The sequence below is a fragment of the Rhineura floridana genome, chromosome 7 (genome assembly GCF_030035675.1).
Source record: "Rhineura floridana isolate rRhiFlo1 chromosome 7, rRhiFlo1.hap2, whole genome shotgun sequence".
Classification (NCBI taxonomy): domain Eukaryota; kingdom Metazoa; phylum Chordata; class Lepidosauria; order Squamata; family Rhineuridae; genus Rhineura; species Rhineura floridana.
The window spans coordinates 2,945,807-2,958,722 of record NC_084486.1 but is presented as its reverse complement, the minus strand read 5'-3'; the positions used below and the strand labels follow the sequence as shown (position 1 = coordinate 2,958,722).

General features: G+C 42.1%; 1 protein-coding gene across 2 annotated transcripts in view; it reads left to right on the top strand.

Moving 5' to 3' along the window:
* Window positions 1–2,985, top strand: part of SCD (stearoyl-CoA desaturase) — a 39,646-nt gene extending 36,661 nt beyond the window's left edge. The window contains exons 7-8 of one of the 2 annotated variants that reach the window (XR_009763874.1): window positions 2,564–2,638; window positions 2,724–2,985. The gene's annotated coding sequence lies outside the window, so the exon portion shown is untranslated. The remainder of the gene's footprint in view (window positions 1–2,563; window positions 2,639–2,723) is intronic. The other variant, XM_061634678.1, reaches the window with a different exon arrangement.
* The last annotated feature ends 9,931 nt before the right edge of the window (window positions 2,986–12,916 follow it).

Genomic DNA, 12,916 nt, shown 5'->3' with positions numbered 1-12,916 from the left:
ACACTTTTGAAAAACTGTAAAAAGGACTTACCTTTGCAGAAGCTATGCCAATTCTTCTTCACCAAGGCTTGCTCTTCCATATGCTTGCTAATTTTATTTTTAATAATACTTTCCATAAATTTTCAGTCACTTTATACAATAAAAAGTCCAAAAGTGACTTGATGTGAGCCCTGCCTGTCTCCCTTATCATTAACTTAAAGGGAAAAAATTAAAACATTCCTGTTTATCCAGGCATTTGACAGCTGAAAGATACTGTTCCTGGCAACCCAGAAATTGTAGCTGTGAGAGTAGGTGATTGTTTTTAGAAGACTTTTTAAAATTGTTTTTAGACAATTTAATTGTATTGTATTATTTGTGTATTTCCACTCCTGGGCTCGTTTGGGATGAAAGGGGGGATATAAAATAAAATAAAATTGTTTTAAGTGTTTTTTTAAACTAAAAATTAAACTATTTGGCGGACGGTTTTTTTTTTTAAATAAAAAGCAATTGCCTGTGGAGAGGGCTTACTTTGGTGAGTGATAGTGATAAGAGCAGCAGTTTGGGGCATGTGTGATCTTTATATAATCACTCTGCTGCCATTTCCCCCACAATGCTTCTGGAAGTCTTCTATGTCACGATGTAGTATCATTTCAGAGGAAAACAAGAAGGTGCCTTCACTACTGTAGTGACAAATTCAGAAGTGCAGGGTCCCTTCATGAGAGTCACAGCCCCATTTTTTGCTGCTGGGTTGAGAATGAGGTCCTTGTTAATGTCTTCTTCCACAACATCCCTAGGAGCCCAATCAGCATGACAGCTACTGAAAAGAGTCTTCTCAGTGGCTGATTCACCTCCTTTCATTCTGATTGGCTCTAATTAGCAGGAAAGGACAAGGAAGAATGTTAGAAGACACTTCTCAGTGGCTAACACGCTCCCCTTTCATGCTGATTTGCTTGCAGGATGCTGGAGACAGGGACCCTGCTGGGACCCTGCTCCCAAAAATGTAAGGGGTCTAAGACCCCCCGAGGCCCTGAACAACTACACCCCTGACTGCCTTATACAGAGTCAGACCATGGGTCCATCTAGTTCAGTATTAGCCTCACAGACTAGCAATGATTCTCCAGGGTTTCAGACAATCACTGGAGATGCCAGGGATTGAACCTGGGACCTTCCATATGCAAAGTGAATACTCTACCACTGAGCTGCAAAGGTACTGTGGCGAGAAAAAAATATGATGCCCTCTACTTATTACCATGGCTACAAGACCAATAAAAATGTTGGTAATATCTCCATTTTAAGCATGAATATTTACCGCATTCAAGAAACATTTGGTTTTGACAATTTAGTTGTCATACTTTACCTTAAAGTATAAAGATACAGGATTAATATTTCTTTTTCATTAAACTTACAATATGACTTCACAATTTTACCTTTGTACCTTTATCTTTCTATTTAGCTTCACTGGACACTACTTCCTCTTTCTCTTAACTTATATGAATTTCCAACATTTCTGAGTTACTCTGATTAATTTTGTATCCCGATAAGATTTCAAATTCATTTAATAAATGCATGAAATCAGGCTGTGTATATGCCAGTTGATAGTCTAAAGGATATAGGAGAAGCCCTGCTATGCCAGCACAATGGCAGCTACGCCACCTCCATGAAAGGTGTGCTGACAGAACACTCTGTGGGCATTTCTGCTGATACTGCGTCAACAATATGCCAGTTGAACACCCAAAACTGGGCTGAGACATAGGCAGGTATGGCTGGCACACATGCCAAATTCTGTACACAAAAAGGAGAATTTTGCACAAGCAGACTGTCTCTAAAGCACTTGCTAAGACTTCTCTTCCTAACACATTGCTAACACTTCTTTTCCTACAACCCTAAGAGTTACCTTGGCTCAACATATCCAATACCAAATTTGTGATACTATGGGTGAGCTGGTTATCAGTGTGCGATTGAGCAGTTTCCCCCTTGCATGGGAATCAACGGGAGGAAAATTTCTTGCACCTTGTCTGGGGCTGGTGTAGAATCCCACTATTCATGAAGGTATGGCCGTGGCTTGAATGGAATATGGTGTGTATTCCTCCCCCATGTCACCCACATCCTGCCCACGATTGCACCTCATTTCAGCCATTCTGCTTCACAGGTGTAGCAAAAGCAGTGGTGCCATGTTCCGCCAGTGTATATGAAGAGCTGAAGAAGTATTTCTCTCATTGTGCTGCAACAAATCTTATACCGTCAACTGGTGTATCTTGAATGCAGGATTGCTCCTTAAATATTATTCTGCTTTTTCTATTAATCTTCTTAGTTTCAACCCTGTTCTTCTGTCTTTATTATCCAGCTCTTCAGTTTTATCCTCTATTTTTCCCACCTTTGTCTCTTCATGTCAATACTTCACAAGCCTTAGTCTTAGCTTCTGCCATTTCTACCGCTGGCCAAACACTCTTTGCCTTGCAGAAGCAGAATCTAGCCATGTAATGGAATGTACCACAAAGAGAAACTGCAGACGTAGTTCTATTGCACCTCCTTTTACAGGGTTGGGTGATAGTTTTCTTAATGACTGCAGGATTTTCTCCAATAGGTGGGTCTCTAAATAAGGATTCTGGGGCACCACTAACGGAGGAAGCTGAGGCATTAGAACTGGAAGCACACACAGGTGGGTCCCCTCTCTGTTACGTTTTGTGTGGCAGCCACTGTCCAGCACTTGCTATTGTCCCTGTGCCTTTCTTGTCTCTTTTCAGATCCAGACAGCCCTCCAACAGGTGCAGAAGCACCTTCTACCAGAACACTGCAGACTATTATCAAGACCTACAGGCCAACTGATGAGAATACAGCTCTTCCTTTGTGAGATTCCCATCTTTTAAATAGCAGGACTCCTGTGCCTTGTCAAGATACCTACGAAAGGATGCACTTATGGGAAAGCTGCATCTGCTACTCTGCTGTCTTGTCATGCAGCTTTCAAAGACACAGAAGGTCTGTGAAGACAACAAATGTCAGTGAGTCTATGAATCCTGCCCCAGTACTGATGCTGTTGAATAAATATGTGATCTGTTTAACAGCTCTTTCTCAGTGTGTGTTCTTCTCCATGTCCCTCTTCCGTCAGAGAAGTGAAGATCATCTACAAGGGAGAGGGCTTTCTTGGCAAGAGCACCCCATTTATGGAATGCCCTCTCCAAAGTGCTTTGCCTGGCACCAAAGCTGTTCTCAATGAGGCACCACCAGACCTCCCCGCTCATTCCACACATTTAGTAGATTTTACAGACTTAACTGGGCAAAGTTTAGTCTGTTTTGAAGTGCATCTGCTGTTTTCTCCCTGTGTGTGTATGGATGGGGGGTTGTATTTGTTTTAAGCTGTACACCACTCTGAAATTTGATGTGATGAAGGGCAGCATAAAAAAGTTTAAGACAAGCAAATAAATGATTAGCTAAACACTGCTCCCCTTCTTACTCATCTCAGCTGGGATATCAGGAGGAGAGAGCTACGCTGACATACTACACCAGGGCTGAACATTTGCACCTTCTCTTCTCTCTGATTACTTGAGCACCAGTCAAGGTTAAGGGGGCAGCTTCTTACCAGCTCACCTCCCTTCTCTCATATAGATTTACACATATACACACACACTGTTCTTCTAATAAACCATGGGGCTGTATGAGGTAGAGGAAAGAAATATGGATAAGACGATTTACTGGGGCAATAAGCAGCCTGCAAACCATTCAAACAAATAAACATGGGGAGGTGTGATTGGATTAGATGAAGTGTATTGGGCAAAAATAACTGCCTCCTGAATCATGTGAGCCCAAGGCATTCAGCTCAATTGTCCAATTGGTCTGTTTGGCCTTCTGATTAGCTCTGGCACTGACTCTCTCAGGTTTGCTCATCTTTGGAACATATTCCAACCTAGTTTTTCCAACTGGAATAATGTGCCTACCAGTATTACGTCTAGTCATGTAAGAACTCCCCTCCCCCTGGTTTGACTCAAAAAGCAGTTCTCTTGTAATACTAACACCACCCCACACACACACATAAAGATAAACTCAAAGGTTTTCAACAAGGGGTGGAACCTACTGTAACTTTGGCATTTCAATAATGTTGCATGCCACCCCAGTCTCCAAGCAATGAGAGACTTCCAGGGGTTCCTGCGCTTACCTGGAGTTTGGTGTCTTTGGCAAGAAGGCCAGTGGAAACTGTGGCATCTTATAAAATATTTTTTTTATTTACACTTATAGCACCTGAGCTTCAGATGGAGGGGTTCTCAGCATTTTCAGTCCATCAGATCTTGCTCCCCATTGCCCGTTGCTTTGGGGATCGAGAGGGCTTTCTCTAGTTCCCAGCCTTTCCTCCAGCTCCAGGATGCAGGGAGGAGGGCCTCTCTCCTGAAAACGATCTCTCTGGCCCAAAATCTATTCACCTGTTAGTGGGTGCTTGACAGACCCATTAGCTCACCTGGCCACTCTATTAGATTAACAAAGGAGACTACTCTGATCAGCGGAGCAGGTGTCTTCCTTTGCAGATTGTATCTCTTACAGGCACACAATTATACACTAGAAATGGTCTCACAGATATCATCCAAATCCACCCTCACAATTCTATAACAGTATATTATTACACTCACCCCAACTGGCAAGACATTTCAGGGGCACAGCATTTATCCAGACTTGGTCTCATTCCAAGGAGGTCACTGGAGGCTTATGGTCCTTTGCAGTATTCAGGTTTATTTACAAAACATGCATTGGTGGAGGCACAGCTTAAACTTTCCAGAAGGTAGCCAAATCTACTGTCTCACATCAGTTCCCCAGAGAGAGGCATCCCAGCATCCCCTGATGCTGTTCACTTACAGAGCCCCCCAAATTCAGTTTGCTCACTCATTCCCTCCCCCTCAGTGTCTCCTGAAAAAGCTGCTGCTGCTTCCCACTGAAGAGTTCGCTTGCTCCTTCTGTCTGACTAGAGGAAAAAGTAAGGATGAGCCATCTTTAAAAGTCTTCTTGGGTTATTTGCTTTCCTTAACAAAAGATAAGCCTGCCACAGCTTCAAGACTAGCTGAAAGCCACTTCAGGATGGCAACACAAAATTATTTATTTATTTATTTATTTATTTCGTTTCATTTATAAACTGCCCATAGCTAATAGCTCTCTGGGCGGTATACAAAACAGGATAAAATACAGGAATATTACAATAAAATCAGATAACAAATAATTAACACAATCAAGAAAATACAACATAGAATATAAACATTAAAACATTAAAATGCCTGGGAGCATAACCAGGTCTTAACCTGGCGCCTAAAGGAAAGCAGCGTAGGCGCCAGGCGTATCTCTTCAGGGAGGCTATTCCACAATTCGGGGGCCACCACAAAAAAGGCCCTAGATCTAGTAAATCCCCCTTTCTACCCATTTCCCCAGTCACTTTTTCTTTCATGGGCATACATGTGATAAAAACTCCAGGCTGTAACTTGTCTCACCATGGGCTGCACTTTCACCTCTTGGTCAAATGCCTGTACATTCTTTTTTCATTCCTGGGGCCTCTTCTCCAGCTCTCGGTGCTGCTACCAGGCTCATGGGCCGACAATGCCTCTTGCTTCTCAGCTACTGACTACAGATCTCCATGGCTTAGGTCCACCAGCTGCCCATCCAGTTAATGGATCTCCAAACCCACTTTGTAATTTGTGGGTACTCTGCAGCTAGGCTTCTGGTTCAGTACTGATCCCTTGTAGAAGCTCAAGGCCACTTCATGGTCTGCCCCTTGGAAACCCCCCAATTTCTCTGGTTTGCCTTAAAGACCTCATTAAACTGCTGCAAAGCTTATATTTGCTGCTGGTTTTGCTAGTTTGAGCTGCTGTTGCTATTACATCTCCATTTTTGCTTCAAACTGCTGGAGCATCAACTTCATTTGTGCCGGGAAAGTTGCTGCCACATTGTCCTTTTTGGCTCAGTCACACCAGCTCACTGTTCCAACCCTACTTTTAACACCAATGTTATGCTTGCCCAACTTCTCCAAGTGGTGAGAAGTTCCAGAGGTTCAGCACATAAGAATATACAATGGAAGCACTTCTTGGCACAACCCTGGTATCCTTGAACAGCAACATTTATTTGGGGGAGGGAATTAGGCTTTGAATGTCTTTTGAATGTCTTTTAGTAGGTGATATATCTGCCGGGTGAGCAGTAGGTATGTGACCTGTTCTGGAGTGGGTTGCACCCCCCCCCAAAGCATGAGGTTTGTAGTTTAGAGGCACAAATGGCCTCTGTAATTCAAATTCAAACCCCATTTTGCCAACTCAGGCTGGTACACCAGCTATGATCCTTGGTCCAGTGATCCATGTTTTGGTATCCCATTTAGATTATTGTAATGGCCTGTAAAAATGGTCTAGAAATGTCAGTTGGTACAGAATATGGTATCAAGGCTGCCTAAGCATGAGTGTTACGTATATATGATTCCAGTACTTTATGATCTTCACTTGCTGCTGTCTGTTTCTGGGACAAACCGCCCTGGGCTGCTACTGGAGAAAGGGTGGGATGTAAAACATCCCACTGAAACAGCCTTGGTTGCCTTGGTGGATGATATGAGGAGAGCGTTGGATAGGGGAGAGTGCACCTTCCTCATCCTCCTTAACCTCTCAGCGGCTTTTGATACCATTAACCACGGTATCTTTCTGGATCGCCTGGAGGGGTTAGGCATAGGGGGCACTGTTTTGCAGTGGTTCCGTTCCTTCCTCTCTGATAGGCACCAAAGAGTAGCATTGGGGGATGAGGTTTTGGACCTTTGGCCTCTCACTTGTGGGGTGCCACAGGGCTCCATCCTCTCCCCGATGCTATTTAACATCTATATAAAGCCGCTGGGGACTATCATCAGGAGATTTGGGCTGCAGTGTCACCAATATGCGGATGACACGCAGCTCTATCTCTCATTTAAATCTTCTCCGAGGTTGGCTGTAGAAACCCTATCCAAGTGCCTGGAATCGGTGAGTGGCTGGATGGGAAGGAATAAGCTGAAGCTGAACCCTGACAAAACCGAGGTACTGTTCGTGGGAGACAAGGGAAGGTTAGGGGATTTGGACCTGGTGCTCAATGGGGTACAATTGCCCCTGAAAGGCCAGGTCTGTAGCCTCGGGGTCATTCTTGACTCCCAACTGTCCATGGAAGCTCAGGTTTCGGCTGTGAGCTGGGCAGCGCTGTATCAACTCCATCTGATACGGAGGCTGTGCCCCTACCTTCCCAATCATTCGCTCCCTTCGGTGGTACATGCCCTGGTCTCCTCTCGCCTAGACTACTGTAATGCACTCTACGTGGGGCTACCCTTGAAAACGGTCTGGAAGATACAACTGGTACAGAACGCAGCGGCACGCCTGATTAAAGGCAGCTGGCGGCGAGATCATATCACTCCAGTGCTAAAAGAGTTGCACTGGTTACCAGTTGCTTACTGGGCCCAATTCAAGGTCTTGGTTTTGACCTTTAAATCCCTATACAGTTTTGGCCCAGTCTATCTAAAGGAGCGCCTCCAGCATCGTCAGCTATGCCGCCCAACAAGGTCAGCCTCAAAAGACCTTCTCTCCATCCCATCAGTCAAAACAGCCAAACTGATGAGGACTAGAGAGAGGGCTTTTTCAGTTGTGGCCCCCACCCTGTGGAACTCCCTCCCAAATGATCTCCGCCATGCCCCTTCCATGATGAGTTTCCGCCAGGCCTTGAAGACCTGGCTCTTCAGGCAGGCTTTTGGGGTTGGCTAGATTTTATCTTCATTGTTTTTAGTTTTTTAATGTCTAGGTATTGTATGCCTATGTTGTACATCGCCCGGAGTGGCTGGACAGCCAGCCAGATGGGTGACTAATAAATTCAATAAATAATAAAATAATAAAAATAAATAATAAATCTAATAACAAATACCCCTGCCCACATCAAAGTCCTTCACAGCAGAGGACCACAGTACCTTTTGGATAGCCTCTTCTCACCTATAGCAACCAGGATCATGCATCACTGGAGAAGCTTCTTCAGGTATCATTTCCAGGTAAGATGTGGTGGGTGACTATAAATAAAAAGGGTCTTTTTGATAATGACACCCTGATTGTGAAATGCCCTCCCCAGGAAGGCTTGCCTAGCACCTACTTCAATATCCTTTTGGCATTAGGCAAATACCATCTTGTTTTCTCAGGCCTTTTAAATTTTGCTACGGCTTGTATGTTAGTTTTGGTTCTTTATTCTCTGATTTTTGTATTTAAGATCAAAAGTGGTGTTATACTCCTTTTATTGTTTTTAAGTTTGATTTTCTTCTGCAAACTTCTCTGAGAACATTTGTTATAGAGTGGCCTATAAATATAGAAAATAAAAAATACAAATGTAAGAATGTGACTGTGGTGTTGAAAGGTCCATTACTGTATATATAATATTAGATACTACTCACATGTAAAACCACTACACCTCTTCCCTTCTGTGCCACCATTTGGACAATTAGCAATTGCATATTTTTATTTTGTTTTTAAGTGTGAATAAACAGGCATGGGACCCTGATCCATAAGAGGATGCTAGTGGGGAGGGTGGCTTTAACCCTTCCCCCTCCACTGTGGTTCCAGTTTCAGTCTGAGCTCCTGCACCTGCTATTTACACTGAGAGGATGGTTCTCATTCACATGCATGGAAGCTTTCATTCCAGTACAATAGCAGGTGCAGACCCCACCCTGATCCAGATTGGGACCACTGTGTGTATATATGGGAAGAGTTAAAGCCCCCTCCACCCAGAATCCAAATCTAAATCGCAGGTCCACCCTTGCTATTTACACTTTTAAAACCTTTGAAAATGTAATTACTAAATGTGTGAATGTTGTAATGTTTAATTTGGCCCCTTTGCCTTTTGCTAACAGTGACGGCTGACTAGGTCAGACCAATCCTGGATAGGGTAGATATCAAATGGATGGGGTAGATATCAAAGGCAACCATCATGCATAAATCAACATGTCAGCTGAGAGTGGTCAAAGATCCACCAAGGCCAGAATAATTCCTTACAACTTGGTCTTAATTCTTGGGTTACACTGAGGCACAATAAGGCCACATTCAAACCATACATTTATTTCACTATTACTCAACTTTAATTAGTCATGGCTTCCCCAAAAGAAGCATGGGAAGGGTAGTTTGCGAAGGGTGCTGAGAGGAGACCCCAATTGCTCTCATAGAGCCACAATTCTCAGACTACTCTGGGAAGAGGGACTGACTATTAAACCACTTTAGCCACTGGAGCTCTGTGAGGGGAATAGGGGTCTCCTAACACCTTTCAGTACTCTTCACAAACTATCCTTCCAAGGATTCTTTGGTGGGAGCCATGACTGTTCAAAGTGGAATAATAGTGGAATAAATGCATGGTGTGAATGTAGCCTAAGAAAAAAAATGCCTCCATGCAGTTTCAGCGTATTGCCCTTTATTGAAGGTGATTCCACATTATGGTCTCTCCTACCTATTCTTATATTTTCATGTTCCTCTTCTTTGATTCTGATTTGCCTTGCTATATTATTTTTTGTGCCTTGTCCCTTCTTCTGTTTTTTTTGCTGGCCACCCTGCAGTTTGTTGTTAGTTTTTTAAATAACCTTTCTATCATTGTACTAATGCCATTTTACTCGTATAGAGAAGCCCTTAGAAATGTTCTAATTTTTAAAAGACAACACCTATAGCCTTGATCATATGCAGGAGGTCCACCTAACTCCATTGAAATAGATATGCTTTGGCATGTATTTGCACAGGCTTGCAGTCTTATCTTCCAGGTTTTATCTACATATAAGCAGTCAAGCATACATAGGTTGTTGTTTCTGTCTGTGGATTTTTGCACATTTGTCTACACATTAGCACTTTCCATTTTATGCCTCCAAAATCTACCTTGATGTTTCCCATCCACACTAGTGGGCAGTGCTTGATGGGATGTATTCCTGTTATGTGTTGTTTCTTCCACTCAATTAGTAGTTTCCCCTCCCCTCAGTTAGGTTCCTGAAACCTGAGATCCATTGTGGAGATACGCAGACAATTTGTTTATTTGTGTGTGCATTTTTAAAAAATACTTTTGAAATAAATGTTTTTTAATATGCCCAATTTGCACAAAAATATTAAAAATTAAAAGTGTGTGTGTTGCTCCAAGCTAGGTAACTGGAAGCTCATTGTGGGCATGTGCGCAGTTATTTGTTTACCTGCCCAGTTGCATCTTTTTAAATATATGAAATGCAGGTTTTCTGATATGCCAGATTTGCACAAAAGAGCAGTATTTTTTGCTCCACGGCAGGAAGACTGAGGTCTGTTATAGGTATGCACACAGATATTTATTTATCTGTGCCATATACCTTTAAAAATTATTTTATTTTTGATAAATATATATCTCAGATCTGCATAAAAGGGGGGAAAGTATGTCAGACACAGATTTGGATTTGCTGGCATTAAAGGCTCCCACTTCCTTTCCTCTAATTTTCCTTTTCTACATCCAAGACCAAATTTTATTTTTAATTTTAATACAGCTGTCTGGTGCAAGAGCAGTTCTGCATAAAACAGCTATTTTAAAAATAACAATACCATAAATGTGCCTTCAGCAACAACAAGTGGAAAAGGGTCGGTTGCATCCTTTACTTTGGACTGATCGACACAAAAGGGAAGTACGGGTTGTGGCAATAGACTAGGGATAGAAGGATATGTCACTTTTGGTTTGCTCTGCTTTTCATTTTTCCACATTTCTGCAGCAATTTGCACATTTTCTTAAATCATGAAAATTCTCCAGTGTTTTAATGTGAATTTCTCCTAATAAATACATTTTTGTAGGGAGTTTTGACTAATGTACATATTTTATCAAGCAATTTCTCATCATATAATGCATTTTTGCAAGTTATTTTCACTCATATATTCATTTTTATACACACTTTCCCCTAATACATGCATTTTTGTAACCGTTGTTTCATTACCAAACTGCATTGCAAAATGTGGATAAGTGCAAATTTCAAAGGATGGTTGTGTTTCAATTCCCATATTGTTTTGGAAAGTGCCAAATTAATAAATTCGGCTTGAAATGTAAACTGAATCGAAATTCTCACCCATCCTTACAACAGACAGCACCCAACAAAACATCACCACACATATAAACAAACCTGCCCACACAATGTGCTTCAGTCTGTCCAGTCAGGTAACATGTAATTTAATATTGGATTTTCTTCCCTTATCTGTGGATCAGGAAAATCCAAATTTAGCAGACAGAAAGTGTGGGCTGCCATGATTTGGATGAGGAGAACATTTTGTGGATGTCGCAAAAACTAAAACAAAAGAGAGACACAAGCCGCTTCCGTTCATCCAGTGTGGATGAGTTCCCAGTGAATAAAATGGAAGATTCAGTTTGTAAATGCAGACTTTTGGGTAGAACAAAAGCTGCAGCTTGAGATGCCAAGACTGTTGGACATTCAACTTATGATGACCCACTGAGTCATAACTTCAAAGGTTCCATGCTCCAAGGTTTTTGGGGAGGGGCAGAATCACCATCTCAGGGAAGCCAAGATATATCTAGATAAGAGGAAATGCAAAGGGCACAGAAGCAAGAAACAGACTGAGGCTGCAATCTAATATATGTCTTCTCAGAAATAAACTTCATTGGGCTCAATGGGACTTACTCCCAGGTAAGTGTGTTTTGTTTAGTTTTTAGTTTATTTACATACCACTTTCCCCCCAAAAGGCCCCCAAAGTGGTGAACAACATATTAAAACATATTACCAAAACAAAAAAATACGTAAGAAATAACCAGTAAAAAAATATACAGTAAAAATACAATGCAACAAGAACAAGGTAAGACACAGAAAATACGAGGAACTATGAGAGAACTTCTCACCCCAAACCCCTCCAAACTCATGCAGAAATGTTTTGAAGAAATTAGAAAGTTAAAAGGAAAACAAGTCTCACGTTGATGACACTGTTCAGCCAGTGAGCCCACCACACAGACGTATTCCCACCACACAGACGTATTCCCACCACACAGACGTATTCCCACCACACAGACGTATTCCCACCACACAGACGTATTCCCACCACACAGACGTATTCCCTTCCATATCAGAAAACTAGATGAGGAACTGAAACATCTAGAAGAGCTTGACATTATTGAGCAAGTATAAGGTCCTATACCCCTTATCTCTCCAAAAGTAGTGTTCCAAAAGCCTAAGCAAAAACCGGATTTGTGTGGACAGGCGCCTCCTTAATCAAGCCATTAAGTGAGAGAGACACATGACTCCTACTATGGATGATATCATTGCAGACTTGAATGAAGCAACATTCTTCTCAAAAGTGGACCTTACAGCTGGCTATCATCCGCTGGAGCTCCATCCAGAATTCAGGGTACATAACCTTTTCAACTCTTGTTGGTCTTCGTCACTACAAGCGCCTCAGTTTTGGTATTTCTTCGGCTGCAGAACTATTTCAGAATGTCATACATGACGTTTTAGCTGGACTCCCAGGAATTCTTAATGTAAGTGATGACATTTTGGTATTTGGTACCACATCAGAGGACCACAATAATCAAATTGAAGCAGTCAAAATGGTTGCATGAGGAGAACCTGACATTAAACCAAAACAAATGTGAGTTCAAAAAACCCACTGTGGAATTTTTTGGTTTATTCTCCAAAGAGGATATTTCAGCTGATCCTCCAAAAGTAATGGTTATACATAATGCTGCTATACCTATTAATTCTATTGAGGTTCACAGTCTGCAAGGCATTACAAACTATTGTGGCAAATTTATACCAAGGCTGGCCACAATCTCACTGCCTCTCTGGGACCTTACAAAAGAAGATCAAACATGGAACTGGTCAGAAAAACATCAAACTGCTTTTGCTGGGTTAAAAAATGCACTTGTGAGTGATGTAGTTATGTCATACGATCCAGGCAAGAGAACTGAACTTTCGATAGATGCCAGCCCTGTTTCCTTGGAGCTGTACTCGCAC